Here is a 21,210-nt window from a genome sequence, read left to right on the forward strand (position 1 = left end):
TTGTTTGAGTGTAAATTACTGCAGAAACAAAGAAAGAAAAAAATGTGGGAAGTGGATTAGGAATGTATAATTCAAGAGAATGTGCAGAAGGGTTGTGGAGTGTGCTTCGTGTGCATACGTGTGTGTGTGTGTGTGTGTGTGTGTGTGTGTGTGTGTGTGTGTTGCTTCACATGAATATTAGAACTGAGGAGAGCAATTGGTGTAAAATATTTGAAATTTATGACTCGAAGTCAGTAAAAGCCTCCCGAAAAATAATTAAATTCATAGACAGGTGAGTGACGGATAGATAGATAAATCAGTAGATAAATAGATAGGTAGATAGATAGATGGATGGATGGATGGATGAATAAATAGATAATAAAACTAGCAATGTGTATGTAGACAATAAAAAAAAACGCAATACAGGTCCTGAAAACTACAGATTCTTCGTGTAGAGATTTTAGAGGTCGTACAAGTGGAGCCTACTTAAGTAAACTCCACTTCAGTCATTTGTAAATTCCATCATAAAGTTACTGATGGCGAAATTCCTTTAGTCACTTCATTATTACCTTGCCTTTTTTTGTCACTCACTATTTCTATTTACATACGAGGAAGTGCAATTCCAGCTTTAATAAGAATAATAAAACAGAGTAAGCATCAAAAGAAAACATGAAAATAAACCAAATACCCTTAGTAAGACGTGAAAAAAAGCAAGCTATAGGCGATCAAGGAAAAGGAAAAACTAAAACTGTACATTAATTTCAAAGTTAATATAATTCAGAATGGCGTGAGAGAAAAGATATGTTCAGTGCAATGCAGTCACTAAAGTTTTGCTGTATATGCACACCATATAACATCGAGATTTTTACCCTTACGTACATCGAGGAATGTATAACGCCACACATGTATCTCAGTAGTAGTCGTAGTAACAGTAGTAGTAGTAGTAGTAGTAGTAGTAGTAATAGTAGTAGTAATAGTAGTACGTGAAGAAAAAGATCAACAGTAATGGACAAATAAGCAAGCTTTCTCCCCCCCTTCCCCCTCACCTTCTAAGAACTGATCGCTTCATTAATTCTTCTGGACACCAAATGTAAGTAGGTCACTCCAACCTGGATGGCACACCTGCTCTTACGTAACTGAGGTGAAAGATCTTTACTATCCACAGGTTCAAGATCAAAACAGACGAAAGTGAAGTACTGGGACAACGCTGGATTTGGCGTAGCACGAGTGTGTCCGTGAATTTACCCGGGAACATACTTTAGTTCATGTCAGCCTCCGCCCGTGATAGAGTAGGCAGATTTTTAGAGAAACGCTTTTGCAGAGGCTCATACCGCTCCCCGAGAGCGGCTTGATGCAATCATCGTCGAAGACAAGGTTGATAGGAGGCATGTGCGTATTCTTTGGCCATTTGGCGATGTCTTGGGAAATGGACAACTTCCGGCAGGACTTGAACTCTGGCCACTGGGATCATTACTTCCTAGCAGTGACCACTCAGCCACCATCTTTCCAACACAGGGATATCAAGCGGTAAAAGAAGGAAATTCAAGAGAAATGAAGGTGCCACAGTCATTACCATCCTGCACTCGTCATATATACTGATGAAGAAGGATTAGCCATTGTCATGGCAGTAACACCCTTGAAATCCCACATCTGAAACAATTTACTTTGTTTAACGCGACCTTTGTCTTACCCTCTGTATAAATCCCCTATACTGTGTCCTTAGTGTCCAAGTAAGTCCTCCTTCAATCCCTATACTTAGAACACTTTCTCCTGCACCCGAGTTCCTCTCCTCATACACTGTACTAGGAGAAGTTCGCTGGCTGCTCGGGGTGGGCTGGGTTGGTGGGTGAGTGGCTGGGTGCTTGGTGGCCTCAAATAAATAAGGGATTGACAGTGGATCAACGCAAAGCCCCAATTATCGTTCACAATTACCAGTGTCTGTCAGGATATGGGGAAGAGAGACTACTTATCGACCTCTTACTGTCCAGATCTCGCTGCGTTCATCTTCTTAACCCGAGGCAGAAAGGGAAAAGGATAAAAGGAAAAGATTGTTGTGATGTTTTCTACGTCTTTCTCTTACTGTTGGTATTGGTGTTGGTGATGATGGTGGTGGAGGTGGCGGTGGTGATGGTTGCTTGTCTGTTTCGTTTGTTTGGTTGTTGGTTGGTTTGTTGTTGTTGTTGTTGTTGTTGTTGTTGTTGTTGTTCATCTTCTTCTTCTTCTTCTTCTTCTTCTTCTTCTTCTTCTTCTTCTTCTTCTTCTTCTTCTTCTTCTTCTTCTTCTTCTTCTTCTTCTTCTTCTTCTTATTATTATTATTATTATTATTATTATTATTATTATTATTATTATCGTCATCATTTTCGTCATCATATTTACTACTACTACTACTACTACTACTACTACTAGTATTACTACTGCTACTGCTACTACTACTACTACTACTACTACTACTACTACTACTACTACTACTACTACTTCTACTACTACTACTATTACTACTATTATTATTATTACTGCTACTGCTACTACTACTACTACTAATACTAATACTAATACTAATATTAATACTACTTCTACTACTACTACTACTACTACTACTACTACTACTACTACTACTACTACTACTACTACTTCAAACCATAAAGGGAGTTACAACTAAAAACAATAACAACACGAAGAGGAACGACACCCAAAGTATAAAACAAGACTCTTGACATTCCATGCGCTCCATAAACACGTAGTGGAAATAACTCACGAGGAATGTAACCTTGAAGTGCACTCGTTTCATTTCCTCATTTCCCTCATTTTTCTTTCCCTCCTCTTCCTCTTCCTCTTTCTCTTCCTCTTTCTCTTCCTCTTCCTCTTCCTCTTCCTCCTCCTCCTCCTCCTCCTCCTCCTACTTCTTCTCTTTCTCCTCCTCGTCCTCATCCTTCTCGTCCTCGACCTCGTCCTCCTCCTTCCTCCTCCTAACTCCTTCTCCTCCTCCTCCTCCTCCTCCTCCTCCTTATTTACATCCAAACAGCTAAAGCTAAATTAGTATTAAAATAACCACATAGAGAGGTATGGCAGTGAAGTAGAAAGTTAAACTATTTCAGAAAGTTTATCAAATTAAGACTCGTGGTAAAGGTATACTGAAGAAGGAATGTCAGTGTGTGTGTGTGTGTGTGTGTGTGTGTGTGTGTGCCTCGCCTCCACGGTCTGTATTTGTGGTCGGTGGTGGGTAGAGCCTCCTAACCATTCATCGACACTATCACAACTGACCTTTGTGGCGCCTCATCAGGCTTCAGTTTATCAGCCAGGCCGCGAGGGAGGGAGAACAATACATTACAAGACTTCCAACATGAAAAGAACATGCGTAAGTAGATTAGGGAAATCTTTATTGGGTTTTGTTTGTGAATAATAATAACAACTTTTATCTTTCATTGGCAATACATGCATGTAATCCTTTCAGTGCCACGGGTCGTAATTCAAAGCAGATTGACTTATTACCAACACACACATACACACACACACACACACACAGGATCTGTTTCCATGCGGGTGGTTTAAATGAACAGCCAGACATCAGTATCTGTGGCTTTGTGTCGCCTTGTGTCAAGACAAACACTATGCGTGGCGGGCACCCCACGCCGACATCCTCTCACGTGACTCCCGCACACGCTAGGCCGGCAGAACCTTCCCTTGCGTGTGACTTATCGGGACGCTGCGGATAAAGGGGTTCAATTTTATAAGTGATAAGTAAAGCAAGTGGAAAATAACGAATGCCTTTATGACCAAGAGTTTTTAGATCCATTAAAAGACAAGAAACAAAGACATTAAATAGACGCGACTATGGTTTTGCTCACTGGGGATACACATCACCGCATTTTTTCATGAGACTGTATTTAAGCTGAGCTTGAGTTAAACCTCGCCGAGCCGTTTTTCCTGTTACCTCTATTTGCCACGCTCTGCAAACCAATCTCATCATCATCACCAATATCCTTATCCTTCTCTTGACAATGGACCCTTTTCCCCGTGACGCAGTGTAGGCAGAGCAAATACTGGGATGGGAGTGACTCCTACCAAGCCTGCGTGTGTTTGCCTTGAGGTGGGAAGGCTGAGGGGCGAGGCTCCCAGACGAAGCAAGTGGCAAACATTACTCTAATTCATTGTCAAGGCGATAATCACGTGGAGAAAGTACAGTTGTAATGTAGAGAATCTAGCAACCATTGTTTTTATACCCCTTAAGATTAACCAAAGATAATACAACCTCGTATATAGTCTGATGATTAACGAGAACGGCTTCGAAAATCCGTACGAAGCTCCGTATCATAAAGCGATGCGACTCCCCACCTCGCCAGTGCTGATGGGCGAGTGGTATTGGTCTGCTGTGCGAGGAAGGTGTCGCTGTTTGGAATGCCCTGGAGGTTGAGGCGAGGCGTGTACCACCAACGCCACACTTGAAGTTTGTCTCAGCGACCCTGCACGACTGGTAAGTACGTAAGGAGTGCATACATCTGTTGTGTGTTGGCAGAAGTGTATCTGTCTGAGTCTTAACTTCAATGGCGTCGCTCGGCCGGACAGTCCCAAAAAGTTGCCAGTTGATTAATTTATAACCTTTCCGTATTTTTAGTGATATTTTTATTTTATTTCGCTTTTGATGAAACTGTGCGAATGTTTAACCTTTAAATCTCGTAAAGTGGATATAGTACCGTGAAATATCGAGGAGTTTTTAGAAGTACGAGCGCGTAAATCTGTTTTAATAATTTGTTGTTGGTGTTGGTTGTGGTGGTAGTGAGGGTGGTGGTAGTGGTTCAGGTCTCTCTCTCTCTCTCTCTCTCTCTCTCTCTCTCATCACCTTTTCGTTTTCCCTTCATCCCTCCCTCCCCATCCCCTTCCTCTTCCCTTTCCCTCCGTCCCTTCACCAGTTCGTCTCTCCCCCTCCATTACTCCCTTCTTCTTCTTTCCACTAATATACGAAAGATCCAACATTCACCTCACATCCCAATAACACCTACGTACATTATGTATAAAATAATACAAGAGCGCAATATGAACGATGGAAAGAAGTTGTAGAGAAAAGGATATATTTTTGGAGGATAACTAAAGGAGGGAAGAGCCTGGAAATTTGGGATGGGTAGGAGTAGCATCTCAGATGGTGGAACTGGGAGTGGTAGCGGATGGGTGGCAGTAGGGAGTGATGTAAGGGTAGCGTGAGGATTGCCGAGTTTTGAAGCTAGCGGCACGTGGCTGCAGGGCCGAGGCGCGTCCTGGACCGTCATATTATCTATCGTTCGTCGTCGCCTGGCACTTCCTCACTCTCCTTCTCAAAACAACTAGGCGGCAGTAATTTAATCATCGCCGCCTTTCGTTGCCATCGCCTCGAGAGCTCAACCGTCTCTCAATTCAATTTCTCAAAGAAATTGTTCGGAGGAATGGCGCGTGATAACTTTGCTCACGTTCCTTCCCAACGTGACAACGTTTTCCTGCTACATCAAATTTTCCTAGGTAGCATGCCGGCGCGTTACCCAGCAGATTTGTGTGTGTGTGTGTGTGTTTACGGAGAGAGAGAGAGAGAGAGAGAGAGAGAGAGAGAGAGAGAGAGAGAGAGAGAGAGCAAGCTATGACAGCCACCTCCATTTCAGGAAACAAAATGTTGTAAGACACACGCAGTCACAACAGAGTTCTTGGAAGAATTCTATTTGTTAGAGGATTTTTTTTAGGCATACATTCCTTTTTATGTAGCAGTTCAGTATATGATATCGCAGGCCTTTTTAGGTCAGTTTTTATTTATTTTTTTTTTCCTTACTATTTTTAAAGTCAGGACAGAAGATTTTTTCTTTTTTAAACCACACAAACGTCAAAATCAATGGCTGCAGAAATCTCCTCTTAACTTGTATGAAAACATTGTAGCGGCAGTAAAATATTTATTTAGTTTTCTGTCAGTTTTGTAAGCACAGATCGTATTTATGTAGGAAAAAATGTCAGGGGATTTTTGTTTTATAGGTAATTCACTTTATTTATTGTTAAGAGACAAGCTCCGGTATTACAAGACTATTTTTACCAAATTTTCTTTACAATTTTCTAATATCAGAATCAATAAAAAAAAAAAACTTTTTTTCCTGCATTAACACTGAAGTTATTATATAAAAAAAAAATGAAATCATTAAAAGAAAAAATTGAACTCCTATGCTGATGTTTTTTAAGGCAATAAAATCTGATTGGAAAATTAAAGTATAATGCTTATAAAAAAAAAAAGGGGAACTTATCTCTCCCAAAATAAATGTTCGTGGATGATATTGTGCGCCGCGAGGTTCTCCAGACGTCGGTGCGCGTCTCTCACTGCCAGTCCTTATCAGTCCCTCGCCATCTTGCCTCTCAGTGGTGTGGCGCAGCTTTGATGAAGGTTCTCTTGTGTTCCAATTATCCCCGAGCTCCCTTTTGTCCCCCGGTGATAAGGGCTTTAGTTCCCTGTCGCATAAAGTGCACTGTGTTTGGCTTGAATTGTTGGTGGAAGGTGAGGAGCTGCTTCCCCCCTCACCTTCCCTCCCATCTTCTATTCCCTCTCTCCCTTTCTTCCTCTCCTTCCTTTCTTCATTCATTCCTTCCTCCGGCACATCCCTTGTTTCCTCTTCGTTGTATTCTAAACTATTGCAATGTTACTAGAACATAGTGTTCTATTTTGTGTTCATGTAGAATTTGTTTCCCTATGTTCCGTCATGTAATAGTTGATGATGCGATGTACAAGTAACACCAGGTGCTATCAGTATGTGCTGTTCTTGGATTTAATGTGCACATATCATAAAAGTACTGCCTTGAACTAAGAACAAGAGAAAATAAGGGAAGCTGCAGAATTCCTTTCCTGAAATACTAAAGTTAGCAAGCTATTCTCCTAAATAGAGATTAAAACTTACACACATGTTTCAGTGTTCACGATTCTCTAGTTTACAGTATAGTACGTGTGTTTGTGATATGTTATGTATACAGGAACAGTGTGTGTGTGAGTGTGTGTGTGTGTGTGTGTGTGTGTGTGTGTGTGTGTGTGTGTATGAGGGAGCAAATAAAGGTGAGAGAGTGAATGTGTATCTTTGAAGGGGGGTGGGCGGTGTGCTGGATTGATTATACAATGTGCACCTGTCTTTCTGGGGCAAGAAGTTCAGGTTACCAGCACGCTGTGAGAAGTGCCAAATGGTGAATTAGGGCGTCCAGGAAGATAATGAAAATTTGAAAGAAAAAGAAAAAATTAGTCTTCCGTGACCAGAGAGAGAGAGAGAGAGAGAGAGAGAGAGAGAGAGACGTAAGAGGGAATCGAAGGACAAGGATCTGTCTGGAAAACACGTTGAAGCATGTCACTACAGACTGCACCAAAACAAAATTGTGTAAAATCTGTGTCAAGGCAACCGAGAAATTCCGTGATCCTACACACACACACACAAACACACACACACACACACACACACACACACACACACACAAGGAACCTGCTGACACGCTACCTTGTTTCATTGAGTTGAAGCAAAGGGAGAGAGGAGGAGGAGGACGCTGACGGAAGGAGGGAAGAAAGGAGGGAAGTAATGAATGGAAAAATGATAAACTGAAGTTTTTTTTCTTGTCCTTCATTTAATCAGGAATAATTTAGAACACGCTAAAAAATAACTCATCTTCATCTGGTTCATTATCTACCCTTATGCGAGGGTAGTTGTTAAGAGAATGAAGTGTACTAGGTCCTTTCTTTTTGCCCCTTTTAAGTGTTTTTAGAATCAATATTTACACGTGGTGCTATTACAGTTTTCTACGTCATTTTCTGTCCCTTTGTGGCTGTCCTTATCTCTAGTGGTGCTGTCAGCGGTAATTACTTCTGTACCTGTGTTCTCTTCACCAGTGGCTTCCTTGTGTGGTCGAAGTGAAGGATGGAACATTTTACGACACAATACTAGTAACGTATCACTAGACGGGTGTGACAAATTTGTTGTGACCCATGAACTCCTGCAACATGCAACGGAACTGCTCCTGCTTCTGTTCCCGTTGGTGGTGCCACGAAATGAGTAACATCACTGACTGTACGATTACATAACTTAAAGGAGATTAAAGACGCGAGGAAAACCAATTCTTCGATGACATGCAAAAGAAGACAAAACGGTGCATACACACTCGTATTCTTTGCTGTTCATTTTCCTGTTCATCTTTTAAAATTTCTAATGCAAAAGATAATTCAGGTCTACTTTTTCATCATCCTTTTGTGGGAGACTATTGGGTACTTTGCCATCCAAATTTACTTTTTCTTTCTACCATTCAATTGTCCAAATTGTGCAGTGTCAGATCACTTCAGGCAACAGTCTGGTCTTTGATCTTAGGGATTCTCAGTCTGTCTTCCTTCAGAGAAACATTCACTAAGACTTTTCTGTAGTTATTTGTGTTGCAGAATGAATCAATACAAATGGCATTAATATATCTAGAGAAAAGAAGCTCCCCCCAAAAAATTAAAGAAATCTTAAGGTTTAAAAAAAAAAAAGTGCTCTTCAGTTTCATAAAACAAAATGGCACTGCTGCTGTCCAGTCATCTGCTCATAAAGCTTAAATTTGTTGCCTAGCAAAGTTTCGTAGCACAGTTGTTGCTTGGCTACTGATTAGAAAATTAATTGTTGACAGACCTCGAAAATCCATAGTGTAGTCTGCCTTCGTTTTTTTTTTTTTTCATGTAGGAGGAACACACCGGCCAAGGGCAACAAAAATCTAATAAAAAAAAAAAAACCCACTGAGATGCCGGTCCTGAATAGGGTCCGAAGTGGTGGTAAAAAATTGAAGGATAAGTGTCTTGCAACCTCCCTCTTGAAGGAGTTCAAGTCATAGAAAGGTGGAAATAGAGAATCAGAAAGGGAATTCCAGAGTTTACAAGAGAAGGGGATGAATGATTGGGAATACTGGTTAACTGTTGCATTAGAGAGATGGACAGAATAGGGGTACGAGAAAGAAGAAAGTCTTGTGCAGCGAGGCCGCAGGAGGAGGGAAGGCAAGCAGTTAACAAGATCAGAAGAGCAGTTACCATGAAAATAGCGGTAGAAGATAGCAAGAAATGTAACATTCCGGCGATGAGAAAGAGGCTGAAGACAGTCAGCTAGAGGAGAGGAGTTGATGAGACGAAAAAGCTTTTGATTCCACCCTTTCTAAAAGAGCAGTATGAGTGGAACCACCCCAGGACATGTGAAACATACTCCATACATGGACGGATAAGGCCCTTGTACAGAGTTAGCAGCTTGGGGGTGAGAAAAATGGCGTAGACGTCTCAGAACACCTAACTTCATAGAAGCTGTTTTAGCTAGAGATGAGATGTGAAATGTCCAGTTTAGATTATAAGAAAAGGACAGACCGAAGATGTTCAGTCTAGAAGAGGGGGCCAGTTGAGTGTCAATGAAGAAGAGAGGATAGTTGTCTGGAAGATTGTGTCGAGTTGATAGATGGAGGAATTGAGTTTTTGAGGTATTGAACAATACCAAATTTGTTCTGCCCCAATCAGAAATTTTAGAGAGATCAGAAATCAGGCGTTCTGTGGCTTCCCTGCGTAAACTGTTTACTTCCTGAAGGGTTGGACGTCTGTGAAAAGACGTGGAAAAGTGCAGGGTAGTATCATCACCGTAGGAGTGGATAGGGCAAGAAGTTTGGTTTAGAAGATTATTGATGAATAATAGGAAGAGAGTGGATGACAGGACAAAACCCTGAGGAACACCACTGTTAATAGATTTAGAAGAAGAACAGTGACCGTCTACCACAGCAGCGATAGAACGGTCAGAAAGGAAACTTGAGATGAAGTTACAGAAAGAAGGAGAGAAGCCATAGGAGGATAGTATGGATATCAAAGCTTTGTGCCAGACTGCATCAAAAGCTTTTGATATATCCAAGGCAACAGCAAAAAGTTTCACCAAAATTCCTAAAAGGGAATGACCAAGACTCAGTAAGGAAAGCCAGATCACCAGTAGAGTGGCCTTGACGGAACCCATACTGGCGATCAGATAGAAGATTGTGAAGTGATAGATTTTTAAGAATCTTCTTAAAAACTTTAGATAGGCAGGAAATTAAAGCAATAGGACGGTAGTCTGAGGGATTAGGACGGTTAGGCAAGGTGCAAGCACGGAGGCGCAGTTTCGGAGAACAATAGGAGGGACCCCATCAGGTCTATAAGCCTTCTGAGTGTTTAGGCCAGCGAGGGCATGGAAAACATCATTGCGTAGAATTTTAATAGGTTGCATGAAGTAGTAAGAGGGTGGAGAGGGAGGAACAAGCCCTGAATCGTCCAAGGTAGAGTTTTTAGCAAAGGTCTGAGCGAAGAGTTCAGCTTTAAAAATAGATGTGATAGCAGTGGTGCCATCTGGTTGAAATAAAGGAGGGAAAGAAGCTGGTGATGGAAGAATCAAGTACCTTTTGTGGGCCACCTCTCTATCATGTATAGCACGAAAACAAGCTGTGTTAAACCAAGATTTGGAAGGTTTAGGTCGAGAAAAAGAGTGAGGAATGTACGCCTCCATGCCAGACACTATCACCTCTGTTATACGCTCCGCACACAGAGATGGGTCTCTGTCACGGAAGCAGTAGTCATTCCAAGAAAAATCAGCAAAATATCTCCTCAGGTGCCCCTAACTAGCAGAGGCAAAACGCCAGAGGCACCTCCGCTTAGGGGGATCCTGAGGAGGGACTGGAGCGATAGGACAAGGTAGAGATATAAGAATGTAATCGGAGGAGCCCAACGGAGAAGAGAGGGTAACAGAATAAGCGGAAGGATTAGAGGTTAGGAATAGGTCAAGAATATTGGGCGTATCTCCAAGAGTGTCAGGAATACGAGTAGGGTGTTGCACCAATTGCTCTAATTCACCAGGAGGGTCAGTGAAAGGAGAGGAAACCCAAAGCTGATGGTGAACATTGAAATCTTCAAGAATGAAGTTTTCCAATCTCTGTAAATTAGTGCCTACTTTCAAGTCCTGTATATGTCACCGTTAATTATTTAGCCACTTTTGAGGCGCATTTCATTGTATACCAGGATTTGGTTACACACACAATTCCACTGGCATAACATCAAAAAGGAAAAAAGCATGTGCCATTAAAATGCTATTTTCATCGTTAGCAAGTCAACAATTCTGCTTTAAAATTTAACTACGTTTCAGATGCAAGCTTGATATGAGTGGAATTTAAACAAGCAGAGCAGCAGGGGTGAGGGGAACTGTTGTAGTAAGAATGAAAATACTACACATACATGGATGAGGTAACTTTGGTGCACATGACAACGATTATTCTATTCAGAAGGAAGCAAGACGTCGAAAGTAGTATTTTTTTTTTCTTTTTGTGCCATGGTGACTGGCCAAAATAAAAATCAATAAAATGAAATCAATACAGATGGAGAAAGGATTGGAAATACGCCTGGACATCATCCCGCTCTTAGAAACATAGTGGAGCAACTGAAAGAAGGGACTAGTTTAGTCGATGATCTCGATAGATTTACAATCCTGCGTCTGTTTTCTGCCCAAGACAATAAAGCAATACCAGCACATAAGTTGCAGTAATACTGTAGAGAAAGAAACGACATCAAAACAAAAGAAGCGTTGACCAGCAGATTTCAGTGTCCGAGAATAGACTCTTACTCGCGACACGAGGTAAGTAAATACACCGGTGAATAAAGCAGGCGAAGGTAGAGTGGTTGTTACGCCCAGCCAGGGATCATGGGTGACACTGTAATTCAGTTAGCATCAAGGCTCTCAAAGTAGCCGCCCTTCACTGACGCTAAAAGTTTCGCGCCGCCTCGTGTCTGCGGGGGTGTTTCCGAGTGCCGTGCAAGTTGGAAATTAATGTAACAGCGTCACTTCCTAATTTTTCATCGCTCCTTAATTCACTTGACGTCGCTCGCCAGCCTTGTATATAAATGTTTGCAGCTTTTTATGGCGCATTAATTGACATAGGAGTTTGTCATGCTTCCTCGCTTTTTATAAAGATGATTTCGGAACCAACTAGCTCTACATTAAATTGTGTACCTGTGCGTTTTGTGTTACTGAATTCATACATGTTATTTCCTCTCATGAACTGAGTTTTTTTTTTTCTTTTTTTTTCGCATCAATACGTACCAATGTATCCTGAAGTAAACGTGGCCCGAAGTTTACCAAGTCATCCAGTATTTACTCTTATTTATTTATTTATTTATTACTAGTTTATATATATATTATTTTTATATATATATATATATATACGAGGTGTGTCATTAAAGTTCCAGGACTGGTGTCCTAAAAGATGAATTTCAAACCCAAGCCACAAACCACCATATTTCCCCTTCAAAGTAATCCTTCTGGAGTATACAACTGCGCTCCCAACCCTCTACAGTCACTAATCTTTTTCTTACGTGCTTTTAAAATCATGTCCTCTGTTGCAGGTCGTTTAACAATGAGCGCTGAACAGCGAACAAACTTGAAGTTTTTGGTGCAGTTGGGGAAAACGCCGTCAGAAGCACTGGGTATGCTGCAAAAAGTGTACGGGGATGAGACAATGTCACGCTCACGTGTTTTTGAGTGGTGCAAGAGGTTCAAAGAGGGCCGGGAGGACGTGGAAGATGACCCCAGGAGTGGAAGACCCTCAACGAGCAGGAATGAGGCCAATGTTGAGCGTGTCAAGCAGATGGTGCGTGACGATCGTCGGTTGACTGTTCGAAAGATCGCAGATGAGCTTGGCATGAACCACAACAGCGTGTGGAAGATTATCACTGAAGATCTGGGCATGCGGAAAGTCTGTGCGAAGATGGTGCCGAGACTCCTGAACGATGACCAGAAGGGACGACGCATGCAGGTGTGTCAGGACATCCTCGAGCGTCTGGAAACTGAACCAGACTTGCTCAGGAGAGTCATCACCGGCGATGAGTCCTGGGTATTTGAGTACGACCCGGAGACCAAACGCCAGAGCCTTCAATGGAAGAGTCCGGCGTCGCCACGGCCGAAGAAAGCAAGGCAGTCCAGGTCCAGCTTCAAGGTCATGTTGATCGCTTTCTTCGATGTGAGGGGCATCGTCCACTGCGAGTTCTTGCCACAGGGCCAGACAGTCAACCAACATGTGTACAAAGAAGTACTGCGGCGTCTGCTTCGTGCAGTGCGCGAGAAGAGGCGGGAGTTGTGGCAGGGCAACTCGTGGCTGCTTCACCACGACAATGCGCCTGCTCACAATGCCCTGAGCATCAGAGAGTTCTTGGCCAAGAAGAACATCGCCGTGCTGGAGCAACCGCCCTACTCACCTGACCTCGCTCCGTGCGACTTCTTCCTCTTCCCCAAGCTCAAGGAGGTCATGAAGGGGACCCGTTTTGATGATGCGGACGACATCAAAAAGGCCGTGACGACGGAGCTGAGGAGCATCCCGCAAGAATCCTTCCAGCAGTGCATGCAAGCCTGGCAGAGAAGGATGGACAAGTGCATGCGGTGCCAGGGGAATTACTTCGAAGGAGATAACCTATAGTTTGTAGCCTGGATGTGAAATAAAACTTGTGTGGCACCAGTCCTGGAACTTTAATGACACACCTCGTATATATATATATATATATATATATATATATATATATATATATATATATATATATATATATATATATATATATATATTATATATATATATATATATATATATATATATATATATATATATATATATATATATATATCGTATATATATATATATACTCGTATATATATATATATATATAGAGAGAGAGAGAGAGAGAGAGAGAGAGAGAGAGAGAGAGAGAGAGAGAGAGAGAGAGAGAGAGAGAGATGGGGGGTGATTCTGGCCAAAGGCAACAACACGGGAGGGAAGAAAAAGAGCCCCACTGAAGATGCCAGTCCCAAAAGAGAGTCGTCCACAAAGAATATCCAAAATCACGAGAATTGTTTTGAAATCATTCATCTGCTGGCCATGAAATGCTACACCTCTGCATCATGAGTCGTGGCGCACTATATTAAGTACATCGTAGGAAACAACACAGCTTAGGACGATCATTACATAACACTAAAACAACAAAAACTGGAGGCATAGGAACCCTAAGCAATAATAAAAGATCTCTTAATTTAAACAAAAGCACTGATGTCCGTTCGTCCATATCAGCAATCAGCCTGCACAGCGGTAATACGGAAGCTAGACTGTTGTATTTCACCCTGACAGAATTCATAGGTAGTGTTATTAGTGCTTTGTGTCAATTGGCAAAGATTCACCAGCATTCAGGCCAATAACACTATATTACCAGTGCGTGAAAAACTGAAATAAAGAAGCAATAGTGAACAACACAACGTAGGCATCCCTGGAGCCTCCTTTTGTTATGGAGAACAATTCAGCGCGAGTATTAATCACTTTGGATTTTTTTTGTATTAAGGGAGCGAGATTTACGAGGTACATAGGAGCGGAGAGCCTGTTGATGTAACTAGATGATAATACTTCACCGTCACTGTGGCTAGGGTTCGTGTTGCGTAAATCTGACCAGTGCTGTTCGTTGTTATATATTTCAGTTTGGTCAATCACATCCACTAGTGTTTATGTCTGATTCGCATTTTGTTTGTTTATTTGTTTATTCGTTTGTTTATTTATTCGTTATTCGTGTTATTAATGTTATTATTACTTCATTATTGTTATTATTATTATTATTATTATTATTATTATTATTATTATTATTATTATTATTATCAGCGTTTTTTTTTATTTTTCTTCTAATCTTTAGAACAACACCTATTATTATTATTACTACTACTGCTACTAATACCACTACTACTACTATTACTACTACTACTACTACTGTTACTACTGTTACTACTACTACTACTACTACTACTACTACTACTACTACTACTACTACTACTACTATTGCTGGTGCTGCTACTATAATTACTATCGCCATCCTCATTCTTACTACTACCACCACCATCACTGCTACGTATGTAACACAAACTCCAGCACTTCTGCCATAATAATGAATACTCCGATTACAAACTACACACACACACACACACAAACACACACACACACACACACACACACACACACACACACACACACACACACACACACACACTGCTGCCTTTTGTTCAGTGATCCAGTCGGCATTATACTGTACCGTAAATAACGTAATACATACGTCACTAGTGAATAAAAAATGTATCAGTAACAATTTACGTACCACAGTGAATAAACTATAAAGGCTACAAATACATGAGCATGTTTCTTAATGCTTAACAAAACTAGAAAAGTACCTATTTTTATTTCTGAGGGTGAAATAATGAATAACTGCAGCTCCATAATGGTCATTGCAGTATCATTATTCATTGGTCTGCTCACCTTCACGTAAGAAATATAACTTAATAATTTGCTGTAGTTTAGGTGTATTTTTACAAATCCAATCACTCAAAATGTGCAAGACGCGTCAGGTGTGTAATAACAGGTAACGATTCCCGCCTAATTACTTCATCTGATGGTGATGATGTATCTCGTCTTGCCTGCTTGCTGCGTGGTGTGATGCTCTGATTGAGATGAGGTATGGTGTTCAGTGGGTTGTTCTTGTTGTTGCTATTGGCGAGGCGGTGGTGGTGGTGGTGTTCATGATCATTGTCATCATCGTCATCATCATCATCATTAGCATTTATTTTTTGTTTAGTTAGTTTCTCATTCATCATATAATAGTTATTTGTTTGAAGTCATACATGATGAAGTCATACATGATGATCAGTTATTAATTGTCAAGAAAGCAATTTGTGTAAGTATATCTGTTTGCAAGTGTTTTCCCTCTTCAAACTTCTCTCGAAAACCTTCACGTTGTCAGCCACTCCACCCCTCACTCCAAAATGTTGTATTCATGCACTTACTAGTTTGAGGCCAAGGTCATAAAGTCATGTCACGTCACTGGGTGTAGCTTGCAGTGTAACTAATTCTGAAATGTTTTGGCAAGACAAGGAAACACAGCAGCAGCCAAGGAGTGAGTTTTGTAATTTTCAGTGATATTCTAACTACTGTGATGGAAAGGTTAATTCAGTGCCCTTTACATTTTTTTTTTTTTGCACACACACACACACACACACACACACACACACACACACACACACACACACACACACACACACACACACCATTCGTCTGGCCGCCACACTTGGCCGATCTTACGATACGCCCACACGGAGTCGTCGCCGGCACGCAGGTGGTGTGGCCCGCCATTAAGCCCTTTGTGCGCCGAGTGAGTCACAAGGAAGGCGACACGTTATTTATGCCTTCACGTGAGAGCCCGGCGTCGTGCGGCCCGTACCCAGTGGCGCCTCACAGGTGTTCTGTCATGCAAGTTCTTTGCTTTTCATAATTATGTGAACTACCACACGTGTTATGCCTTACTGGTGAACTCACACAGGTGTCCTGCATTATAAATATACCATTACACGGATGGTCTGAAACAATAAAGTACTACACAGGTGTTCTGCCGCACAGGTTAACTACCAAACAAGAATTCTGCCTTTTCGATAAACCATCAGTGTTCTGTCACACTAAAATACTTCTTCTACTACACTTCCTGATTACCACTCAAATGTTCTGTCACACAAGCGGACTATTACACAGGTGTTCTGCTCACAGGTGAATTATTCCTCAGGTGTTCTGCCTCACAAGTGAACTGCCTTACAGGTGTTCTGCCTCACAGGTGCTCGTACCGCTGCCACGATGCCTATCTGATTGATTCCTGCTCCACTTCAGGAGTAATAATGTGCCTTGCGTCGCCTTCGTAGCCTTAGATCATTACAGAAAATAATTAACTGGTGTGTGTTCAGTTCCAATTTGGCGTGTGTGGTGAGAGCGTCAACTCGGGAGTCTTCAAACATGACCGACAAATTATGTTTAAACAAAACCTTATTAGCTATATTTGTGTCCGTTTTTCATGTTGTGTGTGTGTGTGTGTGTGTGTGTGTGTGTGTGTGTGTGTGTGTGTGTGTGTGTGTGTGTTACGCGTGCCTATGTGCATGTGCTTACTCATATGGTTGTTGTTTGTGTTTTGGGAGGAGTGTTGTATGTGTTTGTATGTGAGGGGGAGGTTGTACGTGTGTGTGTGTGTGTGTGTGTGTGTGTGTGTGTGTGTGTGTGCCGTGCATGAGTGCGTGTGGCGCGCGCGCCTGTTCGTGTGTACGTCTGTGTCACTGGCCAGGTGAACACGGAGGTATTGATTGGGCAGTGAGGGGCCGCTCACCTGTGGCGCCCCCTCACTGCCTCTCCTCGCTCCCCCCTCTGCTTCACCCCATGCCTCCCTCTTACTAAAGTTGTTCTTTGTCACATTCTCTCTCTCTCTCTCTCTCTCTCTCTCTCTCTCTCTCTCTCTCTCTCTCTCTCTCTCTCTCTCTCTCTCTCTCTCTCTCTCTCTCTCTCTCTCTCTCTCTCTCTCTCTCTCTCTCTCCAAAACCAACCTTGACTCTTTCATTGTAAGTACACAAGGGCATTCTACTTTTACTCCGTCGACCTGTCCTGGGTAAGATCGGGAATCCTCTCAGCCTCTCGAGTAAAGAAGAGTTGCGAGTTGATTTTGCACGTCTTCATGGCAATGGGACGAAGCCTGTTTAAAATCTCTATTAGATTACTTAATCCAATTTACATACTGCTGCATCGAACCGTTTCCTTGCCGGCTATCGCGCACTAGTTAGGAGAGAGAGAGAGAGAGAGAGAGAGAGAGAGAGAGAGAGAGAGAGAGAGAGAGAGAGAGAGAGAGAGAGGAGAGAGAAGGTTGGGATAAAAGAAAGAAACATTGTTGTGTTAATTGCAATTGGTCAGTCACGAGTGCCTTTGACGCAGTCTCTCTCTCTCTCTCTCTCTCTCTCTCTCTCCTCTCTCTCTCTCTCTCTCTCTCTCTCTCTCTCTCTCTCTCTCTCTCTCTCTCTCTCTCTCTTTCGGTGGTGGTGGTGGTGATGGTGAAGGGATCAGACGCAGGGAGCTTTTGGTAGACGTATTTTCATTTAGGGTTCTCCCCAGTCACGTTCTCTGAGTCTGTAGGGACCTGGGTGTAGGGAAGGGCAAGGGTAAGATTGAGAAGGGGAGGTGAGGGACGGGGTTGATGGGGAAGGCCGAGAAGGAAGGTTGAGAGGGAAAGGTTAAGTAAGAGAAGGTTGATCTGCTGCTGGTGTAACATGCAAGGCCGAATCTGTTATGTCTCTTCTGGTGTATCGTGCGATGTCAATATCAGGAATGTGTATCTTCTTTCTCGTGTTTTCGTTCTGGCTCCTCTGCCTGTCTCATGTGTGTGTGTGTGTGTGTGTGTGTGTGTGTGTGTGTGTGTGTGTGTGTGTGTGTTTCTTTCGTTTTTTCGCTCTCTTTCAACTGTTGCTTTCTTTTGGAGTTATTTTTCTTTCATTTGTTCGTTCATTCATTCATTCATTCTTCTCTCTCTCTCTCTCTCTCTCTCTCTCTCTCTCTCTCTCTCTCTCTCTCTCTCTCTCTCTCTCTCTCTCTCTCTCTCTCTCTCTCGAAAACTGCACTCTTGTTTGAATCTGTTAGAACGAGACATTGATGGCAAGTGAAAATATTCATCTGTCTTTCATTTCTATGAGCTTGTTATTGTTGAATGGACATGCTGGAGTCGAGAGAAGTGATCCAAAAGAAGTAAGAGGAGTAAAGAGCAACCAATCGTGTCCACTCATTTTAACGCTGTTCACTAATTATCTGTACGAAGAGTTTCATTGCGGGCATTTTGCAAGATTCGATACTTTCATTACAGTTAAATTCATTGTACATTAACTGATGAAACTACATAATTATTTGCCGTGGCATTTTCATAAGGTGTAATTTCTCTCTCTCGTCCACACCACACACACACACACACACACACACACACACACACACACACACACACACACACACACGCACACATATCTAATGATAGGGGCACTTTACAGGTTTGTTATTTTTATCAGTTACCTTTATTGCAGGTCGACTGATGAAACTACATAATAATTCACTTTTCTTTATATACTAATAAGGTATAAAATCTCCATCTCCGCCCACACACAGACACAGACGCACGCACACACACATATTTGATAATGGGGATGACAATCGATAGAACAGATTCGCCTGGCTTCGTTAAGGTCGTCCAGTCCCCAGAACCCTGACTCGTGCAGACCACTACATGCATCATACAAAACCCTGACAGTCCGTAAAATTCCAGGAGGTGACCGAGGGCGACTGTTCGTTATACCTTCGCTGTTCGAGACGTGCAGCTCCTGTGCGTGTTTTGGAATGGTATCTGGTGTAACCTTCAATGTTCTTCGGTGTCATTTATTGTGGATGCTTCGTTAATCTGATTCTGCACTGATTCTTTTTTTTTTTAAGGTATATGCTTTTACACCCATTAAACGCATTCTCTCTCTCTCTCTCTCTCTCTCTCTCTCTCTCTCTCTCTCTCTCTCTCTCTCTCTCTCTCTCTCTCTCTCTCTCTCTCTCTCTCTCTCTCTCTCTCTCTCTCTCTCAGTCACAGTCTCCGAGCCAGTCCTTTAACAGTGACGACTGGTAGATTGTTTTGACCTATACCAGCACCCTTTGTCTCACACGTGCATTGCTGGATCCTTCCTTTGAATACCCAGACCGTCCTCTTTGGAGTCTAAATCTAACCTTTAACCCAAATGTAGATTCACTCCGCTGCTGGCATAACCTGGAGATTCTGCGTAGAGGATCTGACAGCACAATACATCCAGCCTCGTTACTCGTCGACTCAGTGCTGTTCACGGTGACTTGACACACCGCTACACTCGATTCCCCGCTGCACTCTGTCACCTGGTTACGTCTCGACACAGATTCACGCGAGGGATCCTGTCCGGGGCGTGATCACAAGGTTTGCTGCAGCGTCGAGTGGGTGGGGTCCAGGTTAGTGATGTTTGGGGGCTGGGGGGTTCGGGGGCACGGTCTGTGTGCTGGGCTAAGAACGACTCAGTTCTTCCTAATTCGTCATGTTCCTCTGGTATTAATTCTTATTATTTTCCTGAGCTTTACGTAAGATGATTCTCTCTGTCTCTCTCTCTCTCTCTCTCTCTCTCTCTCTCTCTCTCTCTCTCTCTCTCTCTCTCTCTCTCTCTCTCTCTCTCTCTCTCTCTCTCTCTCTCTCTCTCTCTCTCTCTATACACACACAAATCTATTATCAATAATCTAGATTAATATTTCTTTGCTCCAGATATAATGAAATAATGCATCTTCTTGACCTTGATTGGATACCCAGATACACTCATAAAGCTGTTTTCATTTACATCAGCTTATTGTAACGGGAGACTGAATTGTGTGGCTTACCTCACTGCTCTTCGCCCCTTCGCTGGTCATCACTCTGTAGCGCTGGTTCTTTTGATATACAGTTTGCGGCGCTTTTGAATTAATCCGTCAATCATGGACGGTGATATATTTCCGTAGAGTCATTGTCGGTAAATACTCTCTAGCTATAACCTGCCATGCTCCTTTTTTTTTTTTTTTTACTGTTTTGTGTTTTTACTTGATCTTACGTTTTCTGAGCTGTTGACACTATGATTTATCAGTTTATTTATTTATTTTTTTTTTTAAGCGGAGAGAGTTGGAATGAGCACGTTATGTTTATTTATTTTGTTATTACTTATTTATTGTTATTATTTTATTGTTTGTTATTATTTCATTGTTTATTTTAATTCAATACATTTTATGTATTCATTTAGTTATCTATGTATTTATTTATTTAGATATTCACTGATTTCCTTATTTATTTACTTAATTTGGATAAGCTTATTTTTAGTAAGGTTTCCTTCCACCACTCCCAAACCCACCCACCCACCTACCTACCAACACACCCCCTTGTCAGCAGTAACCTTAATTTTTAACTAGCTAAACTAAGTGTACGAGTTTTACCTCACCTCGGGTCTACAATGCTCAGCGGACAAATTATTCACCGCATTCCTTGTAACATTTTCTAAGTTCATGGAATAATTTTACCAGAACGGTTTATGTTTAGTTTTGCATTGTTCCCAGAAATGTGGAGAGAGAGAGAGAGAGAGAGAGAGAGAGAGAGAGAGAGAGAGAGAGAGAGAGAGAGAGAGAGAGAGAGCGCCACCGGAAGGTTGTTAATGGAGGGCGAGGAAGACGCGCATCACCCTGGTTAACACCTGGGCATAATTAGCGTCAAGGTAAGGAAGCTGTAAGTTCCAGCTTCCCGTGAGCCACTGCTGGGACCTCTGACGCCCTCACACCTTTTTCCTTTTAATATACAGCCTCTCACGACGAGAA

The 21,210-nt window shown here is 42.1% G+C and overlaps 1 long non-coding RNA gene across 1 annotated transcript in view; it reads left to right on the plus strand.

Moving 5' to 3' along the window:
• Positions 1-4,308: 4,308 nt before the first annotated feature.
• LOC135104267 (uncharacterized) overlaps positions 4,309-21,210 on the plus strand; it is a 149,053-nt gene continuing 132,151 nt past the window's right edge. The window contains exon 1 of the long non-coding RNA XR_010270357.1: positions 4,309-4,450. This is a non-coding gene — a long non-coding RNA (uncharacterized LOC135104267). The remainder of the gene's footprint in view (positions 4,451-21,210) is intronic.

Source organism: Scylla paramamosain, chromosome 1 (genome assembly GCF_035594125.1).
Source record: "Scylla paramamosain isolate STU-SP2022 chromosome 1, ASM3559412v1, whole genome shotgun sequence".
In the NCBI taxonomy this organism is placed as follows: domain Eukaryota; kingdom Metazoa; phylum Arthropoda; class Malacostraca; order Decapoda; family Portunidae; genus Scylla; species Scylla paramamosain.